Source organism: Eschrichtius robustus, chromosome 10 (assembly GCF_028021215.1).
Source record: "Eschrichtius robustus isolate mEscRob2 chromosome 10, mEscRob2.pri, whole genome shotgun sequence".
Lineage (NCBI taxonomy): Eukaryota > Metazoa > Chordata > Mammalia > Artiodactyla > Eschrichtiidae > Eschrichtius > Eschrichtius robustus.
In genome coordinates, this window is record NC_090833.1 from 22,709,989 (window position 1) to 22,723,380 (window position 13,392).

Sequence of the window (13,392 nt, forward strand, 5' to 3'; positions counted from 1 at the left end):
ATGAAGACATAGTGTGGTCTGGCTTCACCTACCCAGAGAAAAGAGAATGCGTGGGCTTAGATCCAGGTGAATTTTGGTTCAAATATAGGTTTGAATCCCTTTCAATATAGATCTCTCTTCAGCTAATTCTTTTTTCTTAATGTCTAGAATTCAAATAATATACACTGTGCTCACAGATTTAAATAGCAAAATATCTGCTAGGTGCTTTGTACAGTATTAGCCTCTTAATAGATCCCTGACATATGTTAGTTCCTTCCTTTTTCCCCATAATTATTCCCCATAGTTTTTTGTAGGGAGTGAGTGGTTACCTCTACATATGGTCTGTGTGTATGACGCGCTTATGTGTAGTATGCCAGAAGATCCATCAGAGGAAAGCCAAGTTGGATAAACACTCTAAGGAAAACTCCAGTGTATTGCCAGGAATAAATGCGTGTGGAGATAAACACTGAGATTTCTGACTTACTCCATCTTGAACCATGTTTCTATTAGAAGTTAAATTTGTTCTCATATTGCAATTTGAATTCATCTCTGCCCCCTTTTGTGTTTATAAACACAGATAAAGTTTGAGAGGATATCTTATTTCAGAATCCAAGGGCACATTTGGAGTTTTCTATTCATAAGACAAAATTTTACTGGGATACCTAGGGTAAACCACAAATGAGACCTTTCATGTTTGTTTCTTTTTCTTTCTAATTGGTTTAGTCTTTAATGATTAATGGAGCCAATTCTTTATCCTTCAAAGTGATGTGGCTTCCTCCCTCTTACTGCCCATGATGGTGCTCTTGGCCTATTTTCCTTTTTACACTCCTAGCTTCTCCAGTTATTTTTCTTTGAACTTCAGTTGCAGCTATTCCATGAATAAATGCTAAGGTGGGAAAATGCCCTGCTGTTTTTACCAGCTGAGGAGACGGTAATCAGAGGGTCCAGGGGATCGTTGTCTTTTGAGAACTGTACCTTGCTGTAGTAAGACTGTCATTTAAAAATTCCACCTTCATTTGCTGCGTGATGATACTACCATTTGGTAATCACATAGCATCCCTTAAAGAACTGCCTGTAAGTTAGACTTATTCCATTTCGTAAATGATCATCCTGGGCAGGCTCAGGCTGGGAGAGGAGTGATAGTGGGTTGTTATCTGCTCCTTAGCGTCTGATAAAATGTTTCTGAAAGGGCCATGAGAGGGATGAATTCCTGAAAGGCAAGGTTAGGTATTAAGCAACTTTCAAAGATTCAGACAACCTTTGGGAGCAAGAGCGCCTGTCCTGTAGGAAGAGGGATAGGGTATGGTTGTTGGTGAACAAGATAGCTGCCCGATTTAAAAGTATTTGCACTGAGATGAACTTCCACCAGCCAGCATAGGGAGGTTTGAAGCCTTAGTTCAAGCCTGGGAGAAAAAGTCATTCATCTGGATTCAGGTTTGGGCCCCAACAACAAGGGCTTTGCATATTCTAGAACTCTGTTTAGCATTACCTTAACTGTGGTTGATCAAGTTACTGAAATCACCTGGCAAAAACCTGGCAAAAACAAAGGGCCCAGGAAGAAGCCCAGCCCTATGGCCTGTGCTCTGGGCTTACCTCTGACATGCTGGTTTGTATATGGATGCCCAGTGGGAACTCAGGACTCAGAGGTTATGGTCAGGCATAGATGTGACAAGTCCACATGGAGACACTCAGCTGCTGGTCAGCTCACTGTCTCATTCAAGACCAGCTTGGAAAAGCAGAGCAACACAGCCTGCAGCTGGGAATTCAACTCTGTTATCAGCGGAGAAAGAAAAGGTAGAAAGAACAAGGTGGCGAATGACAGGGAATCTGCGAGATTGTAGTCCTGTTATGCCAAGATGTGTAACTCAAATGATGTAGCCGGAATACACATTTATTCTTATGAGAACTTTTCTGCATGATTTTTTTCTGAAAAATATTTAAAAATTGCATTAAGTATTTAAAATATTAAAAACTGCCTCTTTTCAGTTGCGCATCTTATGGCTTTCCTCTAAGCTAGTCACGGAAAAAGCATCGAGAAGCTGTTTGTAAGAATAAGAGAATACAGTAAGTATGGGCAGTAGAATACAACAAGAACTTAAAGAATAGATATACAAATCTGTTTTTTAAAAGTTGAGAGGCGGGGCGCGGTAACGAAGCCTGGACCCCGCGGCGGCAGCGGCGAGTTTAGTGAGGCCTGGCAGGGCTTAGAGGCCCGGCCGGCGCGTGGCCGCAGCCGCGGAGCCCGAGGCCGGGGCGTCGTGCGCAGGCGCTACCCAGCTGAGCCGTGAGCCGCCCGTGGCCTCGGCGGCGAGGCCTTCCCGATGCCGGTTGGGGTTCTGCGGAGCAGAGCGGAGGATGCGCCCGGGCCGCGGGCGGGGCAGAAGGCCGGCGGCCCGCTCCCCCGAGCGCGGTGGATGCGGCGGCGGCGGCGGCGGCGGCGGCAATGGACGCCCTAGAGGAAGAGAGCTTCCCGCTGCCCGTCTCTTCGCCTCTGATGCAGAATTTGATGCTGTGGTTGGATACTAAGAGGACATTATCATGGATGGTGAGTTCCAGCTATTACAGAGGAATTGCATGGGCAAGTACTACCAGGAGTTTGAAGACACAGAAGAGAGTAAGCTCACCTACACACCTACTTTTAACGAATATATTTCTTTGGTAGAAAAGTATATAGAAGAATAGCTGTTGGAGCGGATTCCTGGATTTAACATGGGGGCTTTCACTACAACTTTACAGCACCGTAAAGATGAAGTGGCCGGTGACATTTTCGACGTGCTTCTCACGTTTACGGATTTTCCAGCTTTTTTTTTTTTTTGATTTTCCAGCTTTTAAAGAAATGTTTCCGGACTACCGAGCAGAAAGAGAAGGCTGGGGACTGGACTTCAGCAGCGGTTTAGTGGTGATTTCATTGTGCAAATCATCTTCTATGCCACCTTCCCAGAACAATCTGCGGCACTAGGTCCCACCTGCAGGTGATGGGATCTTTCTAGACATCACCAGGCCAATAGACTGGGAGAGACTTTGGCTAATGATGTCAGAAGAATACGTCTTGGAAAGACTGACTCTGTTCTGCAACTCTTCACTAATGTTAAGTACTGATGGATCAGAAGAAAATTACCTGACTTCCTGGACGCGTTCTTGTCTTCGGTAACCCTAGTACTCCTCCCTGAGTAGACACCTCTCGCAGGAGCTTCTGAGTCTGGCTCCTGCATGAAGCCCAAGACCAGCATTCCACCTGGGGGGCACTTCCTCAGCATACATGTTGGTGTGCCCATGCTGGAAGAACCCTATCACCAACTCTCTTGGGCCAGCAGGCATTGCATGTCCCACCAGGCTTTTTGTGCACTCACAGCTTTTTATATGGGTCAGAGTTTCAGTCCTGCAGCCTCAGTGGGGTTTTTGACTGGGAGTATTTATCTAGGGGTTAACTCAAGCTAGCTTCCCATCTTAAGATTTCTGAAAATCCTACTGTCACAGCTAGTCTTGGCCATAGGAATCAACTTAGATTTCCTTTACCTAAAAGGTACATGTGAAAATCAATTCCTAGTCTTACATGTACCATCCTTGTATCACTGTCTTTTACTGGTCCTGATGTAGTCCTATTGTTTCTATAACTCTCGTTTACGTGTTTTTTAAAAAATCTTTTTATAGATGAATACTCAGGCTAACCTAGTGGATATAACCTTGGAACTTCCATGGTTCCCCACTTCAAGATCAAAGTATTATATGCTGTGTGCTTTTTAGCTGTTAGTGCTATGAAAGCAAACATGCTTGCTACGTTGGTGTTCCTATTTTACTGGGCACCAATGAATGTATGCTGGAAGTAGTCTGAAAGGTTTCCTTTCTTAGAGCATGTTAGTGTTTGTGCAGGTTTGCTTAAAACCCTTTCTGTGTAAAACAGCTCCTTAGGTTTTCTGTTGGGGTAGGGGCTCTGCACTTAACTTCTTACTGTCAAAATAATCCTACCAAGATAGTGTTCCACTGGTCTAGCTCAGTAGGAGGTAGCAAACAGCTTTACTGGTCATCTGTCTGCTTGGATGTAGTACACTGGTTTAGTACAATGTTTGATAGAACATTACTGACAAAACATGGATGTCACATCTCTAGAAAGAAAAACTGTAGTAGTTCAATTCCCAATGTGTACCTTAGTTGTTATTTTGTTTGTTTTTATTTTTATTTTTAAAGTAAAAATAAGAATCTCTGCTGACTTTTCACTTGGCTGTTCTAGTTTTAAAGGATGAGCTATATAGGCTGTGTGTTTTTCTGTACCGATGTGGCACTTATTAAATACTTTTTACCATGAGTAAAAATAAAATAAATAATAAAAAATTGAACACCTAAAACTAATACAATGATCTATGTCGGTTATATCTCAATTTAAAAAACTGTTAAATGAGAAAACTACCCAAAAATCCTGTATACAAATGCCTTAAAAGTATCAAGTATTTAAGAATAACTCTAATAATAAAATTGGTGTAAGAACTCTGAGATTATTTATAAAACCTTATTAATAGACATTAAAGAAGACTTAGAGAGATAGCATGTCAATGGATTTTAAGATTCATTGATTTCATGTCAGTTCTCTTTAAATGCATCTGTAGGTCGAATGCAGTCACAATAAAAATTCCAAAAAATTGTCTTGAAACCTCACGAGCTGATTCTAACATTCATATCAAAATACAAAAGGTCAAAACTAGCCAATATCATCTTGAAGAAGATGACCTAGGTGGGAAAAAGTGATCTTCCAGATATCAGAATTTATTATAACATTATAATAAATAAGTCAGTGTGGTACTTGTATAGGGATAGATAAACCATTGGAAGAAATAGAGCCTAGACACCAATCCACACGTATTATTGTAAAAAAAAAATGGATTTGAAACAAGATAATAAAGAAAGATATTCTGTTCTTAGCCTATGGAAATAAAAAGGGCCAAGAGAAAATAATTTTCTTCATCGGATGAATTATTTAATTATCTTGTTTTGATCTGTGAGTTCAAGAAGGCTGCATTTTAGAGGTGGTGTTTGGTTTATGAAGGTTTAAACCCTCTGGGTTACTTGATTTAAAAGTTTCAGGAGAAATGGATGTTACAGAAACTGAATAATAACTCAGTCCTTAAAAGGTGGTGTTTTTCTCTCTATGTTACAGATGAGGAGACTAACTCCTAAGAGGAGAGTGTTAAGTAATTTATTGAAGTCATATTAGTAAACAAAACAACTGGAATCTGAACCCAGATCTCACCAATTCTGGGGTCTAAGCTCTAAGCTAATAATAAGCTTAATAATAAGCTAATAAGCTCTAATCTGTAATGTTATCTCCCAGACCCTTTGCTGTCTCCCAGGAAATAGGAATGTTAAGTGAAGCATGATCACGTATTTCAGTTTTTATCCGTTAATCATTCTTTGGGCCTGGTGGAGCCTAGCTGTAGCGCTCACTACTTTCCTTCCCCTCTGCTTCCTTCACCTCCCTGCTTTATTGACAACAGAACCCATTTGCTTTGACTCCGACTGAATAAGCTGTTTGTTATTTTAAAAATATGTCGGGATATAGGTATATGTATAGCTGATTCACTTTGTTATACAGCAGAAACTAACACACCATTGTAAAGCAATTATACTCCAATAAAGATGTTAAAAAAAATACGTCAAGCATACAGAAAAGTGTAGAGAGTGTTATAATACAATAGGATGTCTATTACCCAGCTTTTAAAATGTTAACATTTTGACGTAATGGCTTCAGAATCTTTTGGGTGAAGATGGTCAAAAGGTACAGACCTCCAGTTGTAAAATAAAAAAGTCCTGGGGATGGAATGTACAGCATGGTGACTATAGTTAATAATACTTATATTGCATTATTGAAAGTTGCTGAGAGTAGATCTTAAAAGTTCTTATCACGAGAAAAATTTGGTAACCATGTATGGTGATGCTTGTTAACGAGGCTTATTATGGTGATCATCTCACAATATATACAAATATCGAATCATTATGTTGTACACCTGAAACTAATGCTATATGTCAATTATACCTCAATAAGAAAATATCTTAGGCTTTAATAAATAAAACAAAGAACCATTATAGATAAAGTTGAGCCCCTTGTACTCCTTCCCAATTATGTTAACCTCCGTCTTGACTCAGACCATAAATATTGTTATTTATCATCTCCCCGCATGTGTTTGTGGCTATATACATATGTGAAGAAAATGTTTAAACAATATATAGTGTATTTTTGTAAGTTTTCTACATTTCTAAGAATGGTGCACTGCATGTATACTTTGCAAATTGCTTTAGTCATTAGCATACGTGAAGCTCTACTTTGTTCATTTTGACTGCTTTATAGCATACCCTTCTGGTTATTTTGCAGTTTATCCATTCTCCAGTTGACATATATTTACGTTGCTTCTAATATTTTGATATTATAAAAGAGTGGCAATGAAAATTCTTGTATATGTCTCCTTATGCACATGTGTGAGTTTTTCTGGGGTTAGAGTCTCTCAGTCATGTGTATGAACATGTCCAATTCAAGTGGTTTTTGCCAAACTGTTTTGCAAAGCAGTTGTACTGAAATTTTATTCCCACCATAACTGTATGACAGTCTTCGCCAACTCTTGATATTTTCAGACTTGTTAAATTTTGCCCACCTGATGGAATGATTAATTGGGTCTGACGGCAGTTTGTATTTAACTTTCTCTGATTCCCCGGAAGGGTAATTATCTGTTCATGTGACGACTGGCCATTTAGTTTTCCTCTTCTATGAATTGCCTGTCCCCATCTTTGCCTGTTTTGCTATTGGATTGTTTGGTTTTTCTATTTTGATTTGTAAACTAAGCCTTTTTTATGTGCATTGCCAAACTTTTTACTATTCTTCAGCTTTTCTTTTCACTGATTAGGAAGTCTTTTGCTGCACAGAAGTCTTGAATTTTGAATTTTGTCAATGTTTTGGTCTTGTTTAGAAAAATCCTCCTATTCACAAATTATAAATATATTCTTTATTTGCTTTTTACGTATGTCTTTATATCACCTGAAATTGATTTCTGGGTATGATATGATATGACATAGACAGTCAATTTGTTTTATTTTTATTTTTTCATACAGATGAACAGTTACACTGTTTTCCCCATTGGTGGGTAAAGCCATGTCTCTTGTATCGAGTTACCATGGAAATGTGTGTTTCTGGTTCTTTATTCTATTCCATTGGCTGTTCATGTTTTTCTGTGCCAATATCATGTCTTACTATTATCACTTGAAAATAACATATGCTTTTCCATAGGGCATCTAGTTCTTTGTTTTCCAAGTTATCTTGGATACTCTGGTTCTTCTGTACTTCTGTAGCAGTGGTCAGGGAGCCTGTCAAGCTTCGTGAAAAACCCTTTTGGGATTTTCACTTTATTGCATTGAATTTGTATATTAATTTTGGGAAAATTGACATCTTAACACCTTTTTCTGCCCATGAAATATTATCTCTTCAGTTATTTAGGTTTTGCTGTAAGCTTTTGAGTATTTAGACTTATTCCTAGATACATTAGACCTTTTGTTATTGTAAATGGGTTGTCCTTGAAATAATAATTAAAAAATTTTTTTCTGGTGTTTCTGTAGGAACACAGTTGATTCATGTGGCTTGATAGTTAATCCAGCAAATTTACTAAACTCTGTTAGTACAGTTTGTTTATATATTATCTTGCATTTTATATGTAACTGATTAATCATTTGTGAAAAACAATAAGTTTTTCTTTTCCAATTCTTTCCTTTTTTTTTTTTTCTTATTGTTTTGGCTATAATCACCAATACATGCTAAAAGCAACTGGTGATTGAATCACCTTTGTTTTGTTTCTGCCTTAAAAGGGAATATTTCCATCAAATATGACAATTGCCATACATAAACCTTTTACCAAGTTAAGGAAGTTTCCTTCTAACCCTAGATTGCCAAATTATCATGAAAGGATATTTCAATTTACCAAACGCGTATTTCCATTTCTAGTGAGATGATCATTGGCCTTTCTTCTTTCCTTGAATTTGTTTGTGTGGTGAATTCTATTACCAGATTTTTAAATGTTAAGTCATCTTTGCATTCTGGAATAAGCTCTATTTAGTCACACCTCTTTCTCTTTCCCTATATAGATCTAGATCTAGATATACAGATATAGAAACTATATTTAGGAACTCTTCATTTATGTTGTTAAATAATACTGGCCAGTAATTTATTTCACTCTTAATCTCCTTTTTGTCCTTGTACCGTGGGTGTGCTGGCTTCATACAAATATAACCAAATAAACTGAGAATGGAAAATCAAAACAGTAATATGAGGTAATTTTAGGTAGGTTTCAAAACAAATGGAAGTAAAATGCTGAACCACAGTAACATGGGAGCCAGAGGTGTTGGAGTGAAAGCTCATCAAGGGAAGAGGATTACCTTTAGACTTCAAGTCAAGTATGCATGTTAAAATATTAAAAATAAGCATTAAAGAATAGAAATGGAAATGTAACTGGAACCAGTTGAAGTGGAGAAGGGAGAATGCAAAACCTCAATCGGTTCAGTCTTGTCTTTAGTCTGATATTCTTGGGTCCTATCCTACTGTGTACTGTTCTGCCGATTCTCATACATGGTATCCTTCCTGTGTGTTTTTAGTCTTTGGGATGACGAATTCATCAGCAGTGGGGCTGATTCGAAAGAATCCTGTGTGGCTGTATTGAGGTCTGGCCCTCTGGAGAGGTTTGATGCTTGCTAGTGCCAGCACGTGGATGGGAGGGGGGCGGAGATATCACAGGCTAAGGACTGTGGTTTGTGTTAATTTCTCCTCCTGTGGGTTCTCAGATTTGGCAAAGGTCTAACTTCATTCTCAGACTTGGCAGAAGGTCTAATAACTTCAAATCCCATCTTGATTGGGAAGGGAGGGGTCTTGATTTCTGAAGGGAGTCTTTTAATTTATTTATTTCCCAACCTGGAGCCTAAGCTAAGACAAACTTCCTTGTTTTCCCCAGTGCACCTGGGTAGATTATTTTTTCTGTTCCACTCTTTTACTGATAGGGAGATCTTCAAGACTCCTGGCTTAACTATTGGGTCTCAGTTCTAAGTCACTTCCTCAGTCAAGGCCAAGGGCTCATTTTCTTTTTCTCAGTAATATTTAATGCCCTGTCTCCATGATCTTGACAGTCTGCTGCCAGGGCAGCCTATCACCTCAGTTTGCTGTTCCCTTTTAGCTCAGCAGTGCATCTAAAACACTATATTTTTCTCCAGCATGTCTTAGTGTTTTTAGGCTTGTTTGTTTGTTTGTTTGTTTTCCATTTCTTCCTCTTGGGCCCAGACTCAAAATTCTCTCTGGAAATTCAACTGATATGATGTCACTCACTCAGCCTGTTACAAGGGGCCATAACAGATATGAAGTATCTTTATTGATTTACACTTTGTTTTCCATAGTTTTCTTTTTTACATGTGTGTACATCATATTCATGTACATTGTTATGTATAAGAAGTAGCATTTTATGTACTTTTTCAGATAAAGTTTGAAAAATCTAGTAGTTGCACATTCTTCAGCTACTTTGAGGATAACTTTCTAACTTTAGAACATTTTTAGTTTGCATCAGCATTGTTTTGTGTCCTATTTTCTGATTATAGTGGTAGATCATTCCTGTTTTTTCTTTTTATTGTTTTTAATTTGAGACTCTAAAAAGTGTGAGAACTATTTTTCTTGTTAATAGAGACTTAATTGCATTTAATTAAATTCTGTGCCCTCTCTTTTCAATCTTTTTTTGGTGGGGGGAAGAGGGAGGAAATGTGTGGAAGGTCTGATTATTTTAGATTTAAGAACTAGAATTGAAGAGCCCTTAGAGGTATCTTATTTTACAAATGAGAAATTGACACTTAGAGCAGTTATGAGACTTACCAAAGACCAAATTAGCTGGTGAGTATCAGAATCAGGAAGAAGTCCTCACCCGCTCCATTGTTGTACTTTAACAGAAGTGGGAAACCAAATTGGCTTGATTTAGATCTTATTACTGGTCCTTTATTCAGTATAAATTAAAATCTCCCTTTAGGATGTCAGTAGAGTACATATTTACATTCTTATCTAAATGCTTACTAAATCATAAAGGTTTAGTTACCAGTTCGTGAGCTTGTGCTAAGTGCTCCCTTCTCCACTTGGCTAATGAAGATGTAGTTGTCTTTCAGGAGATTAAAAACCACACTGGGGGCTTCCCTGGTGGCGCAGTGGTTGAGAATCTGCCTGCCAATGCAGGGGACACGGGTTCGAGCCCTGGTCTGGGAAGGTCCCACATGCCGCGGAGCAGCTAGGCCCGTGAGCCACAACTACTGAGCCTGCGCGTCTGGAGCTTGTGCTACGCAACGGGAGAGGCCGCGATAGTGAGAGGCCCGCGCACTGCGATGAAGAGTGGCCCCCACTTGCCGCAACTAGAGAAAGCCCGCACACAGAAACGAAGACCCAATACAGCCAATAAATAAATTAAAAAAAAAAAAAAACTATATTATTAAAAAAAAAACCAAAAAAACCACACTGGATGGACCGTGAGTGACCCCACACCAGGCGCCCAGGTGTTTCATGTTGGTACCCCTGGAAGGCATAGTGTAGTGCAGTGCCATGCCCATACCTGGCATTCCAGAAATGTTTGTGAATGTGCCAATGAAGAAATGAAGTGCATAGCGAAGATGAACACCCTCTGTGTCTCTTTAGAGTTCAGGCTTGGCAGAGTTGTTATGACTTCTTTTGAGATGACACGATAGGGTGAGGTAAATTTTTGAGATTTGGAGCATCTGTTCTGTAGAGCAGCCAACGAGGCCTCCTCCCTCCACCCCATCATCCTGAAATGTAATTGGTGGATGTGCAAAGGGCATGAATGTGGACTTCTCTTTTTAGCTTTGAGGACAATGTATTTTTGGAATCATTCTATTTTGTCTATGTCTTTGTTTCTTGAGCAGGGCGGAATTCTGGAACTTATTACAGAGAAATTTCTAATTATAGTCATTGGCATTTTGGAATAATGAACTTTAAAAAAGTATTTGAGTTTTGTCTGATTATATTCTTGTTTCCCCCTAAATTTCTTGCAACAGATACTTCTTTTCTAAAGAAGTAAAGAAAACCATTTATAGTCTTACCTGTATAAATTTCACAGAATTGTCGTTCTATACATCGTTTTTTTACTCTATTTTCTCCACTAATATGAAAAGTAATCATCTTACTTTTAGTATATTAACTACTCAATTTGGTGGCTTTTGAATCGATTATATTTAAACTTATTTTTGAAAATTATTGTTACAATTTCAATAGTATGTTTTGATTCATACCTGAGTAATAAGAGAAAATGAACAGATATTTCCATACTTCTCTTCCCCCATTTTTAAGTTCTTATTGATACAGTTATTCCAGATTACTATTAATTTATTGTCTTTATAATAAGTATACCCTCAAGAGTTATTTTTGATATTTGCTTTGTTTTATAACCATTTGGAGAGCAGTTACTTAGACTCAGTTTTGTTTTGTGTATTTTTGATGCTTGCTACCAGTCTTTTTATTCTATTGTGGTTTTTATTTTTACTTTCTTCATGGCTTACTTGCATTTGTATTTTCTTTAGGAAGGAAATGTAGATGATGATCTTTCTGAGCTCCCACATCTCTGGGACTGTTCTTTATTATCCCCTGTGAGAACATCAGTATAGTTGGCTGTGGAATTTATGGATCTCAAACATTTTCTCCATATAATGGAGATTTTTTCCAAATTGAAGTATAATTGAAATAATGGAGATTTTGATTGGTTATGTTCTATCTTTTGGAATTCTACAGCAGAAGCTTAGCAATACCATATTTTCTCTCTCTCAATATTTGATTTGTTTGCTTTTTGTTTGTTTATTTTTTTATATTTTTAGAATTTCGAATGTTAACCTTGAGATTCCAAAATCTAACCTAGCTATATCTGAATTTTAGTTTGATTTTAATCAACTCTTTTGTAATTTATGTAAACTTAAACCAGTAATCTGAGGTCTTTCTCTTTAAGCAGTAACTTTTCTTATGCTTCAAGCTGTGTTACTTAAGCTTTGTCCTAGTCTTACTTGGAAAGCTAGTTATGTTTGGAATTTTTTTCCTATACGTGCCTTATTTCCTTTTATTCTTATCTCTGACCGTCTTCTCTGAGCACTGAGTAAACTTCCTGAGTTTGTTTTCTATTTGCCATTTCAGTTTTCTGGAATTTTTATACTTCATTTCATTGCCTGAATTATTGTTTTTAATTGAGAAATGGTTTTTCATCTCTTTGGTGGGCACAGTGATGAAGTTCTAATGATGTCCATTGCATACTTAATCCTGGAACCACTGAATAGGCTAATTTACATGGCAAAAGGGGCTTTTCAGGTGTGATGAAGTTCAGGATTTTGTGATGGGGAGATTATCCTAGGTTATCTGGGAAGGTAATCACAAGGGTCCCTAAATGTGGGAGATGGAGGAAGAAGAGTCAGTGTTAGAATGATGTCAGTGTGAGAAAGACTTGGCTGGCCATTGCTGGCTTTGAAGCTGGAATAGGGCCAGGAGACAAAGAATGTGAGCCGTCTCTGCAAGTGGAAAAAGACAGAAAAATTCTCTTCTAGAGCCTCTGGAAAGGAACACAGTCCTGCCAACACCTTGATTTAGCCCAGTGAGCCCCACTTTGGACTTCTGACCTCCAGGACTATAAGATAATAAATTTGTCTTTTTAAGCTACTAATTTTGTGGCAATCTGTTACAGTAGCAATGGGAAGCTAATATAATCTCTATGTAGTTTTTTCTGAAACAAATTTTTTTTTTTTTGTCTTCATAATGGCTTGCTCTATTTTCAGTGCTTGTACCCTAACAAAGCATTTTGAGGATACAAATCAGAAATATCCTAGTATTTAATCTTTTCCATTTACCCCCCCCCCTTTTTCTTTTTTAATAAATCTGCTTCAAGGGGAGGTATTTTCTTTTATTCTTTAGGATGGCCATCTCCTCCTCTGAGGTTGCTTTCTCCCCATTGTGTTTGCTAATTTTTTCTGTTTGCCATATCATTATAACCATGACTACCTTAATGTCTTATAGTCCAAGCACAGTTGCACTGCATTCTCTCAGAGTTCGATGTGGGTTTCTGCCTAAATCCATCAGGTCCTGAAAAAGTAAAGAAGCACTTTCACACTACCCTTCTGACTACCATTGAAGATGCTGCCAGGGTGTCCTTCACTTATTCTCCAGATCTGCTGCTTTTTGCAGATAATAGGAGAAAAGTTTTAATTCTTCTTTCAATTCAGTCCTGTTGTACTAAATCTAGCTGAAATTCCTGATTTTTTTCTCAGGTATATTCTACCCTTACTATTTTTAATTCCTGGTATGTTTTCTACTGCTTTAATATTTAGCTGGCAATTTGATTAAATATAGAGTTCTTATCCACAATATTCTTAGTATAG

The 13,392-nt window shown here is 38.0% G+C and overlaps 1 protein-coding gene and 1 pseudogene across 4 annotated transcripts in view; both read left to right on the forward strand.

The window, feature by feature from the left end:
- The window catches only part of LPAR1 (lysophosphatidic acid receptor 1), a 160,351-nt gene that overhangs the window by 81,743 nt on the left and 65,216 nt on the right, over nt 1-13,392 (forward strand). The gene's annotated exons all lie outside the window — the stretch shown is intronic.
- LOC137770348 (ADP-ribosylation factor-like protein 2-binding protein pseudogene) lies at nt 2,423-4,243 on the forward strand (annotated as a pseudogene).